The 20,772-nt window shown below is 44.7% G+C and overlaps 1 long non-coding RNA gene across 1 annotated transcript; it reads left to right on the plus strand.

Moving 5' to 3' along the window:
* Positions 1–2,007: 2,007 nt before the first annotated feature.
* Positions 2,008–17,300, plus strand: LOC115894333. The gene is made up of 3 exons (XR_004054440.1): positions 2,008–2,140; positions 14,405–15,037; positions 15,998–17,300. It is a non-coding gene; the product is annotated as an uncharacterized LOC115894333 (long non-coding RNA).
* The last annotated feature ends 3,472 nt before the right edge of the window (positions 17,301–20,772 follow it).

Genomic DNA, 20,772 nt, shown 5'->3' on the forward strand with positions numbered 1-20,772 from the left:
AATTTACGACAACCTGATAATGCAGACAATGTTTTGTTTCCACAAATGTTAATCTGTCTTTCTGTCTATGTAATACACACATGCCATGTGCAATCTGGGATAAGTAATATTCTGAAATGAAATCCATTTAACTGTGAGCATGCTACAACCTCCAGAACGTTAACACATACTTGTCTTTTAATCTCTGGAACTCCGCACCTACCCAGCCACAGAAGGCAGCTCAGAGTGTGTTTCCTGATTGAAAAGTGTTGGACAGACTGTGGCAGCCTCTCAGATGGCCGTCGGCAGTCAACTTCTGGTTCTGTGTGGTGAATGAAACGGTGTGGAGTTTGCTGGGTTCATGCTGGGGTGCTGTGACTTGGGCCTTCCTCACTGGTGAATGGAGCGGTGTGGTGTTTGCTGGGTTCATGCTGGGGTGCTGTGACTCGGGCCTTCCTCACTGGTGAATGGAGCAGTGTGGAGTTTGCTGGGTTCATGCTGGGGTGCTGTGACTCGGGCCTTCCTCACTGGTGAATGGAGCAGTGTGGTGTTTGCTGGGTTCATGCTGGGGTGCTGTGACTCGGGCCTTCCTCACTGGTGAATGGAGCAGTGTGGTGTTTGCTGGGTTCATGCTGGGGTGCTGTGACTCGGGCCTTCCTCACTGGTGAATGGAGCAGTGTGGTGTTTGCTGGGTTCATGCTGGGGTGCTGTGACTCGGGCCTTCCTCACTGGTGAATGGAGCGGTGTGGTGTTTGCTGGGTTCATGCTGGGGTGCTGTGACTTGGGCCTTCCTCACTGTGATGGTTCATGAAGTGCCTCATCATGGGAAGTTTACAGAGACCATATGTCATCCTGGTGGCTCTCGGGGACTCTCTTGGACTCCAACTTTGCAAAAGTAGATCCAAAACAGCCAGTAGTGCATCCTTGATTATAATTTCTGTCGATAGGTTTAAGAAGAGCAGCTCTTACCATCAATGCTCCTGCCCCCTGGTGACCAAGAGCAACCCACCCATGGCCATGGAGCTTGGAACGCCATGGTAAGTCCTAACCTACCCTTGCCGCCTGGGATTCTGAGTGGGGCTTTTCCACGTGGAGATTTCCCACGGGAAGTTTAGATCTCGGGCTGCCCACCTACCTGCAAGATGACAGGAGGCTCTTTGCCTCCTTTCCAAAAGAAGAAACAAGATACGATATCAATCCATCTGTGTCCATGTAGACAGATATCTAGCAAACTTCTTTACAAAACAGCTTCTCAAGAAAAGCAATCCCAACTGTTTTGTAAGTAAAGAATGCTGGGAAGCACAAGTCATTCACAAAGCTAAATGGGACGGGGTAACTTTCACAGAAAAGGGAAAGAAAATAAGAAAAAAAAAGAGAGAGAACAGATCATGATAGAGGGAGAGATGGACACCACACCCAGCACCGTGTAGCTGCCTCACACGTCACCCAAGCCAGGGGTGCCAATACCACATCCCCTTCATAAAGATGACGAGACTCATCCTCAGCGGGGTGCAATTTGATGGAGGTTACCAAGGCAGCAAATTACTGACCTAAGATTCTAATTCCAATCTTCAGATTCCAAAACCTTTATTATTTGCTCCACCCCACAACTGCCTCACAAAGCATCCCAGAGTCCAGGCAGCAGACAGCAGAGGAGACTGGCAGCAGACCATCTTAAAGGGGATGCTTGGAGCTGCCAAATGTGTGATTCAAAGATTAATTCCATGTGTTTGGAGAAGAAGCCCTAGCCTCAAATCAAACGTTGGCCACCTTCCAGCCAAGGTAGCATGGAGTGAAGGCCCGTGGAGGGACAGCTGGCCTTTTCTGAATTACTTTGGTACACCTAAGCACTTTGGTACTTTGGTACACCGAGGTGTACCTTGGCCTGCCATGTTTCATCCCCACGGCTGTCCTCAGTGGTGTGCATGGTCACTGCTCCCTTCACTGCTGAGAAGACGGGCACAGGACAGTCAGGGGACGTGTCCAAGGTCCCACATTAGGAAGGGCTGGAGCCAGAATGTGGTCTGAGACGCTGGATATACAAAGAGACAATGGTGTGACCATCTGTACAAATGGAACTGTGGCCCACGACCTGCAGCAGCCAGCCCAGAAAGCCAACACGTCACCTGCAGCAGCCAGGCTGGACGCTGGCCTGCCCTCGGTAAGTCACACCTGTGGGAAGCCAGGCCGCTACCTCTCGCCCCAATCTAGGAATCAAGCAACCCATAAGAGTCAGTCCCAGATGCCCAAGACTTGGTTAATAACTCACAGCTGCCCCGACTCCTGCCCTGACGTCCCACTGAGGACAAACTGAGAAAGACAAACGTGCTCCCCTTAAACTCACACGGGATGCCCCGGTTCTAGTTGCTGCCCCAGCTTCCAAGCCAGCAGCCCCCACTGGGGCTCACCCAGTGCCTTCCCTTCCACTGGGAAGCTCCCACGCCCAGCCTGCCTGAGTCTCTGCAAAAATGCAAGTGACAATGGCCAGCTCTTTTGTTCTTACCCAAGCTGGAGATAAGCAGCTTCTGTCTGTCCTCGTTTGGGCTCCGTGCTCCTCCCCAGGAATCTGAGAGACTCTCCTGCCCCAGACTGTGGGCTCCACCACCCTCCTGCCCACTGTGGGAAATCAGGAGGGTGAAGGTGCAGCTGGGCTTGGCCCAGAGGTGCCCACAGGGACGCCCAGAGCTGCACAAGCTCTGTCCATCTTGCCTCTGGGACCAGCTCTGCATTGCCGCAGAGCCCCCATCAGAGTCAGCTTTCTGTTGTAATAACTGAATACCTGAGATTGGACAATTTATAAAGAAAAAAATTACATCTGACAGTTCTGGAGGCTGGAATTCCATGGTTGGGGGCGCATCAGATGAGGGCCTCCCCTCAGCACCATGACTTGGCCGAGGGCATCACATGGCAAAGGGTGGGGTGTTGCCCTGAGGTCTCTCTTCCTCTTCCCACAAAGCTGCCAGCCCCACTGCGACCCGCCCTGATGACCTCATCTAACCCTAATCACCTCCCAGAGGTGCCATCAGCATTTGGACTTAGGATTAAGGTTCCAAGCACACAGGCACACACACGCACACACCACACACAACACACACACTCACAGTCACATACACAACACACACATACACACCACACACATGCACATCACACACAACACGCACACAACACACACATACACAATGTCAACTTATTGACATTTTGTCCACACAGCTCTGGCCAAAGCACTCCTGAGCCGAGGCTCAGCACTGCCCGGCAGCCCTCACTGTCAGACCAGCGGAGGTCGCGCAGGCTGTGGACGCAGCCCCAGTATAGATGCAGCAGGGCCACCTGCCTCTTCCCCTGGTTTAAATGTTTATCCAGAAAAGAAAAACGTAGCCTGAGATTTCACTCTGTGTGGCAGAGACACAGTCACACACACAACACACACTTACATGTACCACACACATGCAAACACCACACACAACACGCACAGTCACACATGCACACACAACACACACACTTACATGTACCACACACATGCAAACATCACACACAACATGCACAGTCACACATGCACACATAACACACACATGTAGCACACACATGCAAACACCACACACAACATGCACAGTCACACATGCACACACAACACACATGTACAGCACACACACAACACAGTCACACACACATTCACACACACACATGCACACACCACACACACCATGCACAAAGCCATACACACATGCACACACAACACGCACATACACACACCACATACACACATTTACAACCACACACACAATACACACATGCGCACATGCACTCACATTCACATACACATTTTCACACCACATACACAACACACACATTCACACACATACAAAACAGTGTCACACATGCATACAACACATATACACCACACACAACACACACATACACAACACCCACATTCACATACCACATATACACACCACACATGCACACACCACATTCACACATGCACACATCACACACAACATTCACACACATGCACACACACACATTCACACACTACACACAACTCACATATTCACACACATACAACATACACACAAAACACACACACAAAACACACATTCACACAACACAAACATACATGCATTCACACACCACATACACACATAACACACAACACACATCCACACAGCACACACATCCACACAGCACACGCATTCACACACACACCATCCCAGTGTCCTCCCCTGTCTTCCCCCTTCCCCTCATGGCCTGCTTAAAAAAGACAGCCATGCTCCCTGTAATCTAAGCCCAAACCGCCAGGACCTTCAGGGAAAAGTCCCTCAATGGGGAAGCCAGTTGGAAAAGAAACAAGTGTCTGGCAGCCACACAGAGTGAAATCTCAGGCTACGTTTTTCTTTCTTGGATAAACATTTAAACCAGAGGAAGAGGCCCGTGGCCCCGCTGCATCTATACCAAGGCTGCGTTCACAGCCCACGTGGCCTCCGCTGGTCTGACAGTGAGGGCTGCCTGGCAGTGCCGAGCCTCGGCTCAGGAGTGCTTTGGCCAGAGCTGTGGGGACAAAATGTCAATAAGTTGGCCCCACTTGAAAACGTGATAGAAGTCTGAAACTGACACTACAAGATGTGGCTCTAGCCTGGTGTTCTGTAATAGGGAGCAGGGTGGGCGTGGGAACACCAGGCTGCTTCCACCGTGTTCGCCTGTCCTAAATTGTGTGAGTTTTTCTCTTTAAAATGCTGCTCTTCACCCTTCACTCCCACTTCATCCAATGTCTTTCTTGGACACTGAACATTCCTTCATACAACTTTTTATTTTTTAACTCGGAGCAATTGAGAATGTCAGAGAAAGGTAAAGTCCTCCATGGTACCAGATGATCCATTTAAGAACAATCCAAAACCAATACACGTATGACATGGCCAGAGGTTTCAAGGCCAGTCTTAGGCGCTGTGGCCGCTTTCCACATTACGGAACACAGATAGATAAGCACTTGGATAGACAAGTCAATAAACAGAAAGAAAAAGCCAAACTTTGATGATCTGCATTCCTGGAAAGATCAGTATAGGCAAGTCAAAACCACAAAGTTCCCAAATCTCATTTGGGATTTTATGATTTATGTCAATTTTCCTTCCATCAACCTTTTGTAGGAATAAACTGAAGGCGGGGAGGAGGAGGAAAATAGAAATACTACCTTTTTAAAAAACAATGCTTAAATACCTTTGTCTTTCCCTTTCTTCTGGAAGTACCTGCGTAGTAAAGTAGCAGTCCTCATAAACCAAGTATTTCCAGTCTGGAGTCACACACACCTGGTTCAAATCTTGACTGAGCAACTGAATTAGCAGTGAAGCCTTGGAGAAGTTACTCAAATATCCTAAATTCATCTTTTTCTACAAGAGAGAATAATAGTCCTATCTCTCAGGGTGTGGGCATCAGCCAGGCACAAGGTAGACACTCGCCAACCACAAAGCTGACCATTGACCCATACCCTGTGAGGGTGGGCAGTGTCTGCAAGTGGCGGTTTCTAAACAAGCAAAGGCAGCAAGAAACACACCAGACCACAGTTTCTATTACCAAGGCCAAGCCCGTTGCACGGCCAGAAATAAGAGGACATGCATCTTCCTTCCCCTTCTGCAGGGACTCCAAAAGCTGCTCTTTTGAGAATTTCCCACCATCTGGGTGCCCTTGCATTAATGAAACTTAGCTTGGCTACAGACAGAAAGGACCAGGAAGCAGCAGTGTTCTCACCTAGGCCCCTACCCCATAGAAAGGACTGTCCTGCATCTGTGGGGGCAGCAGGGCACATGAGGAGGAAAAGTGCTAACCAGGGCTCAGAGGACCCTAATCCAAGTGCACCTTCATTCCAAAGAGGTGTGGATGTTCTAGAAACTGAAATTGGACCTCCCTGAGTTCCAATTTCCTTTGTTTGCAAAGAGCATAATCCTGAGTTATCTTTAAAGCCTTGGCATAGGGCTTTGAAGTCAGAGAGATACATTTTGAGCCATGGTCTGTGTTGCTATTTACCAGACATGGGAGCTCAGGCAACTGGTTTACATTCCTGAGCCTCACTGTCCCCTTTTGAAAATCCCCTTACCGGAAACCATTGCTATGGAAACAAATAATAGACATAAAATACACAGTAATAAGAGCTCACTCGTTGATAGCTGTTATTGCTGTTATTGACATCTCCATTATCACGATGATGATGATTACAAACCCAAATAATTAAGACATAAAGAAGCAAAAACACACTGAGCCGACTCCTGGACCTGGCGCTCCATAAACCTTGGCTGTTCTTATTATCAGAGCATCTCGTTATTCCCTGCATAGCCCTCCATGGCTGGCTAGAGGCCAGCATTCCCTCTGTAAATTGCGTCATTTCTCTTTAGTGGGAGCCCCTTTGCAGGGAGATCAGAGCCAGAGGGAGAGGCAACGCTCTGGACAAGGCCAGTCCAGATGGCAGGAGGCAGGACAGCACCTGCCTGGAAGGGAAAGACCGGGCCGGGGGGCTTGGACACTTACTGAAACCCCCCAGCCTGAGCATGTTCTGCGAGGAGATGCCTGCCACTCCTCAATCAACACCCCTAATGCCTCAGCACCTCTGTATTGTCTCCTTCTTGCTCCCTGCCTTGCCCTCAGACCTGGAGCTCCTGAGCCACTCCTTGTCTTTGGCCCCAAGACCTGTGGTATCTTCCTTCAGCTCCTGTCTCCTCCACCAATATCCCCTCCAGATGCTTATTGTATTAGTTCATTTCACGCTACTATAAAGACACACCTGAGACTGGGTAATTTATGAAGGAAAGAGGTTTAATTGACTCACATTTCCACATGGCTGGGGAGACCTCAGGAAACTTACAATCATGGCAGAAGGCGAAGGGGAAGAAAAGTATCTTCTTCCCAGGGCGGCAGGAAGGAGAAGTGCAAGTGAGGAAATGCCAGACGCTCATAAAACCATCAGATCTCCGAGACTCATCACTAGGATGAGAAAAGCATGGGGGAAACTGCCCCCATGATCCAATCACCTCCACCTGGTCCCACCCTTGACAGGTGGGGATTACAATTCTAAGTGACATTTGGGTGGAGATACAGCCAAACCATATCACCCATCCTGCCTCTCAGTGCTTGTTTCTCATGCTCACTGCACCTTCTCTTCTCCCCACCCCTCCCCTTCCTTCTTTTCCTCTCCCCTCTTCTCAAGGGTGCCCTTGTTGGAGAACATGGGAGGCCAAAATCCAAACATGGCCAGAGATAACCAATGACTTGTCTGGTGGCTGAACCCTGAGCTGGGAGCACTGCCTGGAGAAAACTGTAAGCCCTCTGCCATCCTGTGCCAGGCCAGAAGGGACATCACTACAGAATTCAATTATAGTGACAACAACAATCACACGGAATAATAATAAATCAGTAGTTATAGGCCAGGCACAGTGGCTCACACTTGTAATCCCAGCACTTTGTGGGCCTGAGTCAGGAGGACTGCTTGAGGCCAGGAGTTTAAGACCAGCCTAAGCAACATAAGGAGACACCATCTCTACAAAATATACAAAAATTAGCTAGGCATAGTGGTGCGTGCCTGCAGTCCCAGCTACTCAGGAGGCTGAAGCAGGAAGATTACTTGAGCTGGGGAGTTTGATGCTACAGTGGACCATGATCACACCACTTCACTCCAGCCTCGGTAACAAAGTGAGACCCTGCCCCCAACTCAAAAAAAAAAAAAAAAAAAAAAAAACAGTTATTACACACTGACTGTTCCAGGCACTATCCAAAGCACTTTGGGTAAATTATTATCTGTAATCCTCATCATCTAGAGGCTGAATAGGCAGACCCCAAGCACTGCCATGCTACAGTGGATAGTAATGAGTGCTTGGCTACTCCAGGGAGCCTCAGGAACCAGAGAGTGTTTGGAAATGGTCTTTGCAGTAAGACCTACATCATCTTCTTACAGGTACAAGAGGAAAGTGGCAAGAACTCTAGTGGGTGAGTTGGCAGGCCAAGACACAAGCCCCAGGTTTAGCATCAACAGAATGAAAGGCACTTGGCAAATCACTTGGTCTCGTTGCTAATATTAAATGGGGTTGGACAATCTCTGAGGTTTTTAAGACTTCTAGATTTTTAGAAACTTCTACTTTTACATCCAGAGACCTTCACCTAACTAAATATCAATATCTTCCCTTAGAGGAAGAACAGGGAGGTACCAGCATCATTATCGGCAAACATCATTTCACACCTCTAGTGCAGCTTGATAAATACATGGAGTGTGTGAGAGATAAATGCTGCTCACTAATGCATCCAATTCGCCCCCTCGGGAAATGTAGACTTGTACTTCCTACCTCTCTGAAGTTAGACGTGGCCACATGACTTGCTTTGACCAATGAAATATGAGCAGAAGTAACTTGTGTTTCTTCTAGACAGATACCTTTCAGAATGAATGCACATAAACCATTTCCTCTTCCTCTTGCCTGGTGACAGAGGATGTCCCAGAGCTCCTGCCCACCATAAAGAGACATACAAATGAATAAGAGATACACCCCTGAGAGCTGGGGCTTGCTTGTTACTGTAGCATACACAGGCTCTCCTGACTGATACACTGAGCAGCTTGCAAGTGCCAGGCACACTTCCAGGCTCAGGAGATGCAGCTGGTGAGGGCAGCTGCTGCTGACGAGCACCCCCTTGTCAGGCAATACCTGAGTTCTTTCAGGAAGACAGTTAAAAAGCTATAGGAGATTGGAAGAGACATCCTGAGATAGTCCACAGTGGAGCTCTATGGTCAGGACATGCCAGCACCCTCTCAATGTCACACTGCAAAGCCAACTGACTCCATCATAAGGGACTGTCAGTGTGTGTGAATGCCACCTGCAGCCAGTCCTGTCTGCCATAAGGACTATAATGACACAAAGGAGGTGGGAAGGGAGGGCCACTGTGTGATTAGCTCTTACACGCAGTCCCTTAGGCATTTGTCTGAGTGGATCATCTGCTGTAGACAGAACAGACTGGGTCCTTAGTGCACATTCAGGGCAAATGAAACTGACTACCTATATGCAGCATTCATGCTTTTAGCCAAGCCTTCTCACTGCTTAGCTATTTGGCTTGTTAAGCCTGCAATTCTGGGTCTGGGCCAAGACAAGGAAAACAGTGATGCTAATGAGAACACCAAGGAAACACAGCAGTGAGCAGCAAGTCACAGCTGCCTATCACCTTCACAACTGCCACATTCCCTTCAGTGTAAGTTGACTCACCGTCCTATCCATGCTTATCCTCTCTCTGGGGTTCAGGTCTCCAGGAATGTCCTGGCCTCTACTCACATATCTATACAACATGACATTGATAAGGCAGACGTTAAACAACTAGCATTTTACATTCTGAAGTGAAAATTAAAAATGCACAGTCCTCTTTAATTCAATTTCTAATTACTGCACTATATACAACCCAGAATGATGGCGAATTGATAAAATATGCAAATGAAGCAACAAATCATAGAATATATTAAAATTTCCATTTAAACTGTTAAGCTGTACATATTTGTAAATGTAAACATTAACCCTCAGGAAAAATATTTTCTAAACTACAGCATAATTGGAAACTCCAGAATCATATATAACAGAAAAGAGATCATTACACAGACGGGTACCTTTATCGCGATAAATAAAAGAACATTTCCACAGAGTTGTTGCTTCCTCTTGGCTGCCCCCACAGCACTTCCCCTGGCTCTCTGTGGAGGCAGTGGGGCCCACATCTGCCTCCCAAGCCAGCAAGCCACACCCTTGAGGGCAGCACCGAGCCTGACCCAACCATATCCCCTGTATTGCCCAGGGCACAGGAGGTGCTTGCAGCCCTCAGCTGAACTGGTTGAAATTGAACAATATGGAGTTGAACTGAATTAGATCAAATGTAATGAAATTAAATGGCACGTGATGTCTGTAGGCTTCCATTTTAGATGCTAAGTAACAAAGTCCAAATTCCCTCCTCTTCTACCAGATGAAATGCCTCAGGCCAACACGCAAGCAAGCCTGGGATCAGGAGATGCTTGGGACAGAACAATCCGCAAACTAAACCAGGCTGCCTGTCCACAGGTGCACTAACCACCTTCCCACCCAGGAAGGCGTCCGAACCCCATTCTCAATGGAGAGAAGGTACTCCTGGACCAGCTGGCACAGCCCCTCTCATGAGCCCTCCCAAAACCCCTCAATGTGAAGGATCTCTGCTAATGTGAGGCCGAACAACACAGGATTCAGAATCTTCAAAACAGCTGCTGTGATCTGTTATTTTCATCACTCTCTGCAAATAATTATGTCATAATTTATGTTGAGGAAAAGGTGGCTTTCATGAAAAGTATACTTAGCTGTTTTTTACCTGACAATGAAAAACACAAAAATCTATTTTTACCCAGTTTTGCCTAATGTGCTAGAAAGCTTAGAGCAAAACAATGTACAAGAGTGGTCAGTACCCCATGATCTCCAGTTCTTGGTTAAGTATTGCCAACTCTCTTCTACTTGGCTTCTTTCTCTCTTTCTCTCTCTCTCTCTCTCTCTCTCTCTCTCTCTCTCTCTCTCTCTCTCTCTCTTTTCTTTCTTTCTTTCTTTTGAGATGGAGTCTTGTTCTGTCACCCAGGCTGGAGTTCAGTGGCCCTATATCGGTGCTCACTGCAACCTCCGCCTCCTGGGTTCAAGCAATTCTCATGCCTCAGTCTCTTGAGTAGCTTGAGTAGCTGGAATTACAGGTACCTACCACCACGCCTGGCTAATTTTTGTGTTTTTAGTAGAAATGGGGTTTCACCATGTTGGCCGGGCTTGTCTTGAACTCTTGACCTCAGGTGATCCACCCAGCTTAGCCTCCCAAAGTGCTGGATTATAGGCGTGAGCCACCGCGCCCAGACTCTCATTTCTTTTTGGTGGTTGTTGTTTTACTATATTCTCTACTGGTGTTTTTGCAAATAGCCTGTAGTTCCTTTTGAAAGTATAAAGGCAGTAAATAATACACAAACCAAAATAGAACAAATATCAAACTATATTAGAGCTACTGAGCAAGAAAAGCCATGCTAGCTACCCAAACACTGCCATAAATTCCACACTTCCTTTAGTCATGTCAAAATTCATAAACAGGTAACAAATTATGTTGGGAAGATCAGATCACAATTTTAGCATTGAAAAAAGACAAATGATTTGGAAAACAGCATTAGTGATTTTCCAAAAGACCACTGAATTAATAATCTATAAATAGGACCCACATTCCCATGCATTGCCAGGCACTCTAATCATCTCTGTAAAAGACTAGTCAATAAAAGGGAAAATAAATTAATTTTTTAAGGGGGAGGAAGAAGCAGAGATGGAAACTCTCATTATTTGAATGCACGTCGTGCTTCAAGTGATGCTTTGTAGAGTATTCTGCATACAGTATCTATGGGATAGGGTCATTATTCTTATTTTATAGGTGAGACTAATTTTACCCAGGCACAGGAATAAGTAACTCAGCCAATATCCTAGCACTAGAAGAAGTCATAAATGATGCATCCAAGGTTAAGTCCTAAGGTTTTCTCTCCAAAACATGCCATTGTATCATCAGTGACTCCAAAATACTTTCAAATGTTGTGTGCACTTCACATTGATTATAACATTTTATCCTCCTACTAACTGTAGGTAGTAGTTAGAATAAGAATCTGCCCATTTGGGGAGTGAAGAAACGGAAGCCAAGAGGCGTATGTTTCTAGTTGGGTCATCTCCATGCTCTGATACTTCACGGCAGAACCACACTCCAGCTCTCTCTATCCCAGGGCTAGAACATTGTCATGCAGCCTCCTTTGCACCATCCTGTAGAAAAGCGAGGACATGAGTCTTAAAGACTCACCTTCCAGCTGCTCATTCCAGGAGAGGGAAGAGTCAAATGCGCCTGCGCGCACATTATCCTACCAAGAGTGTTCATATGTGATTTTATGCCGCTTCCCTCCACCCTAGACTTAACCACAATATTTTTAAAATGTAGATAAGGCTTTGGAGATAAGTTTAGAAATGTGTTCTGTCCCCCAGATGCAATTACAATGCATCCGGCCTGCGTGTCAAGCTCCTAAGCCTTCTGAAAATATCTTCCTCCTGACCATTTTGTAAGACAGCAGAGTCAAGAAAACAAAATTCCTAGAAAGACGAGGTTAACTGGATGTCTGATTACCTCCAAAAAGCAATTAAGTTCAAGCAGAAAGTTCAAGTTGATACTGAACCAGTTCAACCCTGCTATCCCCAAGCCCATGAAATCCCAGAGCTGCCCTGCCTCAATATAGCCTGACATGTTTCCAATGGCCATGATGATGCATATTCAGCAGCATAAACACCATTGGCCTTTCCTAAATCAATATTCATGGAAACCCTCAGGCAATCAATATGCAGAGGGTAAGCCTTCCCCAGGGTAGCTTCTGCTGCAAATGGTAGCAGGCCCCTCCCACCCTCTAAACCCAGGCGTCACACACTTCCTTGACACACACTAAGTCTTCAAAACACCTGCATGGGGCTGCCTTCTGTACATATATACACTGATTCACATGGGAAACCCTCAGCCTCCCTAACAGAAATGTACCTCGCCCACCACTCATCGGAGATTTTGGCTGAGAGTTATAAACTGAGCAGGCTATTTTAGTTTTGTCTTTCGTTTTTTGTAAGTTTAACTGAGCTCCATCAGGTAGTTCTAATAAGTCTAATTCCAACTTGCAGGGGAGGGGTGAGGACTGGGGGGCTCATGGTCTCCATGAAGCTAAGCAAGGGGGAAGATAAGGATGCCTTCCGCTAGCACAGTGTCCAGCCACCCACAGCTGCTAAAGAAATCTTTTTTTAAAAAAAAATCTCATTTTTAGTATTTGTGGGTACACAGTAAGTGCATTTATTTATGGGGTATATGAGAGATTTTGACACAGGCATACTGCATTTGTCTGTTCTCACGCTGCTAATAAAGACATACCTGAGACTGGATAATTTCTAAAGGAAGGAGGTTTAATAGACTCACAGTTCCACATGGCTGGGAAACCCTCACAATCATGGTGGAAGGCAAAGGCGGAACAAAGTCACATCTTACATGGCAACAGGCAAGAGAGACGGTGTGTAGGGAACTCCCATTTATAAAACCATCAGGTCTCATGAGATTTATTCACAAACACAAGAACAGTATGGAGGAAACCACCCCCATGATTCAATTACCTCCACCTGACCATCCTCCTTGACATGTGGGGATTATTACAATTCAAGATGAGATTTGGGTGGGGACACAGCCAAACCATATCATATACAATGTGCAATAGCCACATGCGGATAAATGAGGCATCTAGAGAAATGCTTTCAGGAGCAAAAGAGAAATTGAGTGAAATCCTCCTGTTCTTGCAGCTGATAGTCAGGTCTAGTTCCATGTGGCTCCAAACGCCTCCACTATGAGCTCAAGGCAGTGACTGACTGAAAAACCCTCTCTATTACAGACCACAACACTGAACCCAACATCCCCCTAAGTAGGTGAGTGGTTAAAAGCAAATGAGTCTCCGGAGGTCCTTGTGTTAAGTGAAATAAGCCAGGCACAGAAAGACAAATATCCGAGTTCTCACTCAAATGTGGGAACTATTAAAAAAAAAAAAAAAAAAAGTTGATCTCATGGAATTTGAGAATAGAATGATGGATACCAGAGGCTGGCAAGGGTGTGTGGGTGGGAGGATGTGTGGGTGGAAAGGGTGTGTGGGTGGGAGGATGTGTGGGTGGGAAGGGTGTGTGGGTGGGAAGGGTGTGTGGGTGGGAGTGTGAACAGAGACGAGTCAATGGGTGTAAACATACAGTTAGACAAAAGGTGTAAGTTCCAATGTTCAATTCAGAGTGGGTGACTATAGTTAACAACAATGTATATTTCAAAGTAATTGGAAGAAAGGACTTGAAATGTTCCCAAGACATAGAAATGGTCAGTACTTGAGGTGATGGACACCGCAAATACCTTGACTTGATCATTGCGAATTCTATGCATGTAACAAAATATCACATATACCCCATAAATACGTAAAATATCATGTATCAATTTTTAAAAAGCAGGGGAATCAGAAATCACCAGGTGTTAGTTGGGTGAGTTTGTGTAGGCCATTTAACCACCATTGGTGCTCCAGTTTTCTCATGTGTAAATTAGGGAAAACTTGGAGCATCTCATGGGACTGTAGTGAGAATTAAATGACATTGTGAAAATAAAAAACTGAACACAAGTCCTGGTCAGAGAAAGAAGTCAAGTAATGGTAGCCATCACTCTTCATCAGCCTGGAATGCATTTGATTCAGGAAACATAAGTGCTCGTCTTTTTCTTCTCCCTTTAAAGGAGAGGATACCAAGATACAGTGAAGAATTAGCAGAGCTCCTGCAGGGGAGGTGTGGGCAGGAAAGGAGGGCTGAGAAAGGAGTGGCCAGGGACTGTCTAACTGGATTCTTTCTGTTTTCTGCAGGTTGTACTCACGTTATTGGTCTTATGGGGAAATGTTAAGACCTCCCACTTGTAAGGTTTTATAGCCCTCTATGGAATGTTGAAGAAAGAGCAAACTGCATCCAAAAAAAAACTAAACTGGATAAATTCTGAGGCCTCTTCAGGTCTTAAGATGGCTGTTTTCTAGGTCCTCTTGTTGCAGCAGTGAAATCCACAGACATGGACAAGTGAGTCAATGATGTGCCTTTCAGAGAAAACTTCTAGACTTAGGAATTCCAGCTGTTTGGCCCAACTCATATTAGACTGTGTTATAAAAAATTGGTAAATTACATCACAAAGGGAAGAGCAGAGGAAACAAGATTCCTTCAAGGCCCATCAGCTCAGATGTTAGCAGAACACCCCTGAGGAGGAAAACAAGACATTTTGAATTTGAACTTGGTACTTCCCAGCAGCCCTGGGAGTGGGGTCAGAAGAACTCTGGGGGGCAAAGAACTCTGAGGATCAAAGATGTTGAGCATCACCTTAGAGGCCAAAGATCAGAACAGTGGAGGTGGCCTTTGAAGCCCAATCTACGTCTTTCACCAGAGAGTGAGAACGGCCTCTATTTCCAGGAAGCTCACTGCAACAATAATCATGATCCACTGAGCCTGACAAGGTGAGAATTTACTTTCAGCACCTGCAATAGTTTCCTATTAAAGTTACACATGAAACCCTGCCGTCTTGTACCAACTAATGTTCACACCAGCGTTCCTATTTTCAAGATAAATTGCAAAATAAAATCTCTTGTTTCTGTTGGCAAAAGAAAACTTCTTTAGGAGGACGAAAGGGAGATGAAGAAACAGAAACCACATCAGCTCTCCATCTAAATTACAGAATGCAGAAAATATCCTGAAGTAAATAACACAGGAATCACCCTTTTTCCCCCTGAGATAACAGGTTACTTATAAGAAACAAACTTGAAATCTCTGCATCTGGACCAGCTTCCCGAGGCTTTCGTCCTGACCAGGTGAGGGGGGGAAAAAAAAAAAAAACTGATGGTCGGTCAGTGGGTAAACAGTGACACCCAGTGGTCACTTAGATAATCAGCTGTGCATTCTCCCAATTCAACTATCCACATTTTTTAAAAAATGGTCAAGTAGTATGCATTTTGTTATTCAACAGATATTTACTGAATAACTGGAAGATGCTAGATGGTATTCTATTCATTTTATACCACTCTTCAAATTACGGATGTTTCCCCACCGAAACCGACCCTCACAAAAGAAAAGCTATCTGGGGCTTTAGATCCCCTTTCAAAGGCTCAAGGTGAGACCCACAAACAAGGGTCAGCAAATTCCAAAGGAGATGAAGGGCTTTTCCCGGGGTCACAATCAAATCAACGTGCCATGTGGCAGCCAAGCGCGAGTCTCCAGAGGCTTCTCTCAGGGCTCCCACGGGAAAGGGTTTGTGCACATTGATTTCAGGCCACATGAGCACTGCAGGCGTTGATCATAGTATTAATACAAGGACAATTGCTCTTCCTGGCTTTCTCCGACTAATCTCCATAACTTGGTTAAGCCATGTTATCTTCTACTTTTATGATGAGTAAATTGTCGTTTTCATCATTTCTTTGTAGCTGGATTTGGGGAAGGAAAGGAAACCAGGGAAGAAGGGGCTGAAAGAATTGGTTTCCACCGTGACCTTTGAACCCTCGGGCGAGGGTTGTCAACTTCACTGAGGATGAGTGTCCTCGATATCAAACGAGGTCACTTTACTCGCAAGCCTGTTGTGAGGACTGAATGAAACCTTTTCTTTTTTCTTTCTTGGAGTTTTGGAGCAGCGTCCCTGAGCCAAGCCCCACACCAGCTTGAGCCCTATCATCAGTAAATACACGGTGCTTTCTCCCCTCCCCTCCGCACTGCAGCTTACTCTGCAGTCCGGGGGTGGCACCAGGATCCCCTTTAAGACTTTGCCACTTGGGTCAGCTGTGCCTCTGAGAAATTCCCTGTTTCTATTGTAGGCCACAAGGACGAGCTGAGAAATGGCTTCCAGTCACTATCTAGATTAGAAAGCCTATAGTTCAAATATAGAGATATCAATTATGCCTGTGAAAAGACATTAAATCCCACAGGGCTGTAATTCCTAGACTCTACGAATTTCGTCTTGCACCAAATTCTATTATTTCATTTATAATTCAGATTCTTCAAATCTAAGAGTGCCTAGCTCAAAATTATAATACCTACAACTATTCCAAAACTGGACTCTTTAATCACCTTACTGGAACCAGTAGCTGATTCAAAGCAAAACGAAACAAAATTCCTCCTTTCTCTAATTTAGTGAATCAATGATCTAATCGAACTCATTTTTGGACTGAGTATGCAGCACTTGCAGCCCTGAGGGACACATTCCCCCACAACACTGAGCTTGCACTCCTATCAACTCAAGTGAACATTTTGCTTATTCAGATTGGGGAGGGTGAAGGAAGTCACAAAAGGGTTAATATGTGTGGCATTTCATTGTAATATGTACTCACTACTAACTAAATTAAAAGAGATGTGAGTTATTAAAAACTCCATCTTAAGAAAGATAAGTAACAGAAATCAGAGTTCAGACCCGTTGTTACTGAGTTTCCAACCAATACCTGTGAGTTAAACCTATGGCCACCCTGAGAATGGTTCCTATTTTCAAAAGCAATTCTTCATCGAAGATGAAATGCACTAAAGATTCGTATTACATATCATGCTGCAATAAGAAAAGCAAATAAGGCCTTTCCATATTCAATAATAAAGTTTAAAGAAAAGGAATATTTGTTTAGCCACTTAGCCAGAAATTAGGTGTATGAGAATACATCATTCTTTGAGCATTTTAGAAAATCAGGCTATTTCTACATGGTGTTTTTCTTTGTAAGCCCTCAAAAAATACAGAGAATATTCTTGAAATTATAGTGTTTGTCTTCTGGAACAAAAAATACTAATCACGAAAATCTACAAATTTAATTGTTCATTGAGCTTCCACAGCAAACACTGTGTGAGGAGGCTGAGGCTTAGAAGTCCAAAAACTAAAAATATTATTATTATTATTTCGATAATAATATCTTATGTCTGAATAACATCTGAACTCAGTTCTTTGCAGAGGTTCTCTCATTCCTCAAGCAACCTCTAAGGTAGGGAGGGGCGACAATATTGGCTCCATTTTACAGTTAAGAAAACAGAGGCTCACAGAGTCATAAGGCTGGGCGGGAACGTTTGTCCTGTTCTCTGGGTCTGAAGAGCACAGTCATGAAGGATGTAAGTCATTTCACATTTTAAAACGAAACAGATAACTTGTGCTAAATGCATGTCCTGGCCCTGCCCTGAGACAAGGAAGTTGAAGCGGGCGAGGGCACAGGAGGCCGGATTTCCTGTGATGCTGGACACGTGGCAGGAAGCGGGGACAGCCCCTGGTGCTACCGGGTGACACTGGAAGCCCAAGAAGGTTGCCTGTTCTGCAGCAGCTGGAGGGAGCAAAAGAGCCCTGTGGCTGGCATGGTCAGAAGAAATCTAAGTGGGCTAAGAGCCATAACCTGCCCTGGAACTCAGATGTGCTTTCTCCGATTCAGGCGAAACTCAGGGTTCACCGCTGAGAGAGGCCTCACCCAGCCCTCTTGGTGCCCTCCTCGGGGTTCCACGGAATCCTAACACATGTTCATCGTTTCATTTTAGGCTTTGCATTAATTTCAACCTGCTCAAGACATTAAAGCACTCGAGAGTTGAAAAAATTTTGGAGGACTCATTTCAAATGTCATGCTGCCAAGGCTCCCTGCTGGCTTTTCCATATTTAATCAAAAGCACTCGGTTGCCTGCTTTCAAAGTAGTTAGTGCCAAGCCCCCTGCCCAACAGCCCTAAGCTGCAGCCCTTCAAAGTGCTGGGTAGACTGACCTCAGCCAATCAGTCAATCAGCCAGCGCTGAGAAATTCAGACCTTAGTGCTGAGTGAATGCCCAGTGTCATTTGTAGCTGAATGCAGCCATGTAATGGGTGCTGGGTGATTATCTGTAATGTATGGAAAGCAAGATGAGAATCTCTTTTTATTCCTCTTACTGTTTTCTAATCTAATTGACAAGGAGTTCAGGGAAGTGCAGTAAAAATTCTTCTCTAATCAATGGGTGATTTTTTTTTTTTTTTAATGTGAGAACAATCAAAAAGTATGAAGGAGAATGAGCTGGAGTAACCTCGATTTAAGAAAACATAACACACTACATATTTTTTAAAAAAAGAAAGAAAGAAAAGAAAAGTAACAAAGTGAGGGGAGAAGGAACAGATGGATGAGACCATCAGATTCCTCTTTCCAGGAAGGAAATTCATTAGTACAGTAATTCAGCTCTTTAATTATGAATGGGTCTATTTAATTCTCCAAGTTTACTACTGATTTCCTGAATAGTATATGTTTCTGAGTTGAACATATTCATTAGTCCTTTCCATTCCAGTACCTTGGCAAAGAGCTGAACAAATGACCTCTCAGCAGGTGAGCACCGGCGTGGGGTAACCTACCTGTGACCATCTCCCCAGAAAGTCTGGACTGCAGAAATGGTCACAATTTTTAATGAATGTGCACAGCTCTTGAATGTGCACAGTAGGACATTTTTAAATGATTAACACTCAAATTTTTGAAATTATCATGAATTATTGTCCCATAGATTAAGAATTGAGTAAAAGAATGCTTCTGCATTTTCATAGTAAACCCAGGTGGTTAATATTTCTGGCCCAACTCTATAAAACAGAATTAGGAAATTAATGTCCTGCAATAGTATTTCTGAATATTCAGTAATGATGTTGCTCATATCTCTGTAGTTTCATGGGGAAGACAAATGTTTTCTGTAAATTCAGTTGTCATCTGCTTAGAACATAGGTCCCTAGCAGATAAGGCTGTTTTATTATATATATGAAATAATATATATATGAAATAACATATATGGGTGAAATAATATATATATGAAATTTCATATATATATGAAATATATATGGGCTTTCAGATATATATATCTTGTAGTCCCTAGAACAGCCCTAGCTTCTACAACCTACATGTTGATGGATAAGAAACTACTACAATTTCAAATGACAAAATACTTACAACCAAATCAGATTTTTCAATATAAGAAGAGCCATTTTTCTATCAAGTGCTTGTGTGCAGTGGTTCACACCATATAATGGATCAACACCTTATATTTTTAGGTTTAAAATATATTTTTAATTCTTAAAAAGCAACAATACTGATATATACATATTTAAATAAATCTGTGTTTTCAACTCAATTAAGTATTTGGGAAGACTAATACAATCATACAATCTCAGAGTGGAATTTTACATTTTTATATGAATGTGAATAAAGAAAGAAGGGGTTCAGGAAGAAGGAAAATGAGATAAATATTTTATATTTTTCAAACTACAAGAGCTTTTTTTTTTTTTTTTTTTTTTTTTGCTACAGTAACAAGAAGAGTAAACTTTCCTGAGTTTCATGTAGATCCTAACTTCATGCTCACAAAAGGGATGGGGAAGAGTGATCATTTTTTAACATTATATTTATATCTATAATGATGGATACATATTTTATTTTTAGATCTTATGCACAAAATCATCAAGTGGAAATATGAGAAGGAGCATAAAATATACCTACTCACAGGGATTTTAAAGATATGCCTACCAACAAGAGCAAACATTTTATGTGAAACCCAAGATGATCTGCAGAGGGAAACATGCTGGGCTGGGAAGGAAAGTGGTTGGAGGCTGCAGCCCAGCTTTGAGGCTATGATGGTCCAGTTGCTGTCGGGCTCTGCATCTCACTTTCCTGTTCTGTAAAATCTGACCAGATGATCTGAAAGCTCCCTTCCAGCTCTAAGCCGGCAATGCTTACATAGAGAATCAAATGAACGCCCCACCCCACACCCCACCGGGGTTACTGCTGATCCACACAGATGCACACTCCCACTTCCCTGCATCTTCACTTTCACTACATTCATCTCCATCTGATTATCAAGTTGCAAACTGGACCAGCGCCAAACAGCAACTTCTGTTATAAAATCTCTCTCAGTCTAATTCCCACATGGGAGAAAGGCACCGGGAAGGTGGAGCGGCCCCATCCTCCTCCCTGAATGAAACACGACTAAGACAGTCCAACCAGCCTGTGATCCCAGCAACAGCTCCCAGCTCCAGATGTGGCAGCCTGATGTTGATGAGGTCAAGTCACAGATCCAAGACTCACCAAAAAAATCCACCACACACAGAAAAAGGAAAAACAATTTCTTTCCTTATCCAGAATGTGTCCATTAACCTGGAGGCACGTCCAAGAGCCTTGTAGCAGTAACCAACGGCATTAGCATGGAGTGCAGGTGTGTCAGCCCATTCCACGCCACTGCCAGCAGAGCCACCTGAGCGT

Source organism: Rhinopithecus roxellana, chromosome 17 (assembly GCF_007565055.1).
Source record: "Rhinopithecus roxellana isolate Shanxi Qingling chromosome 17, ASM756505v1, whole genome shotgun sequence".
Lineage (NCBI taxonomy): Eukaryota > Metazoa > Chordata > Mammalia > Primates > Cercopithecidae > Rhinopithecus > Rhinopithecus roxellana.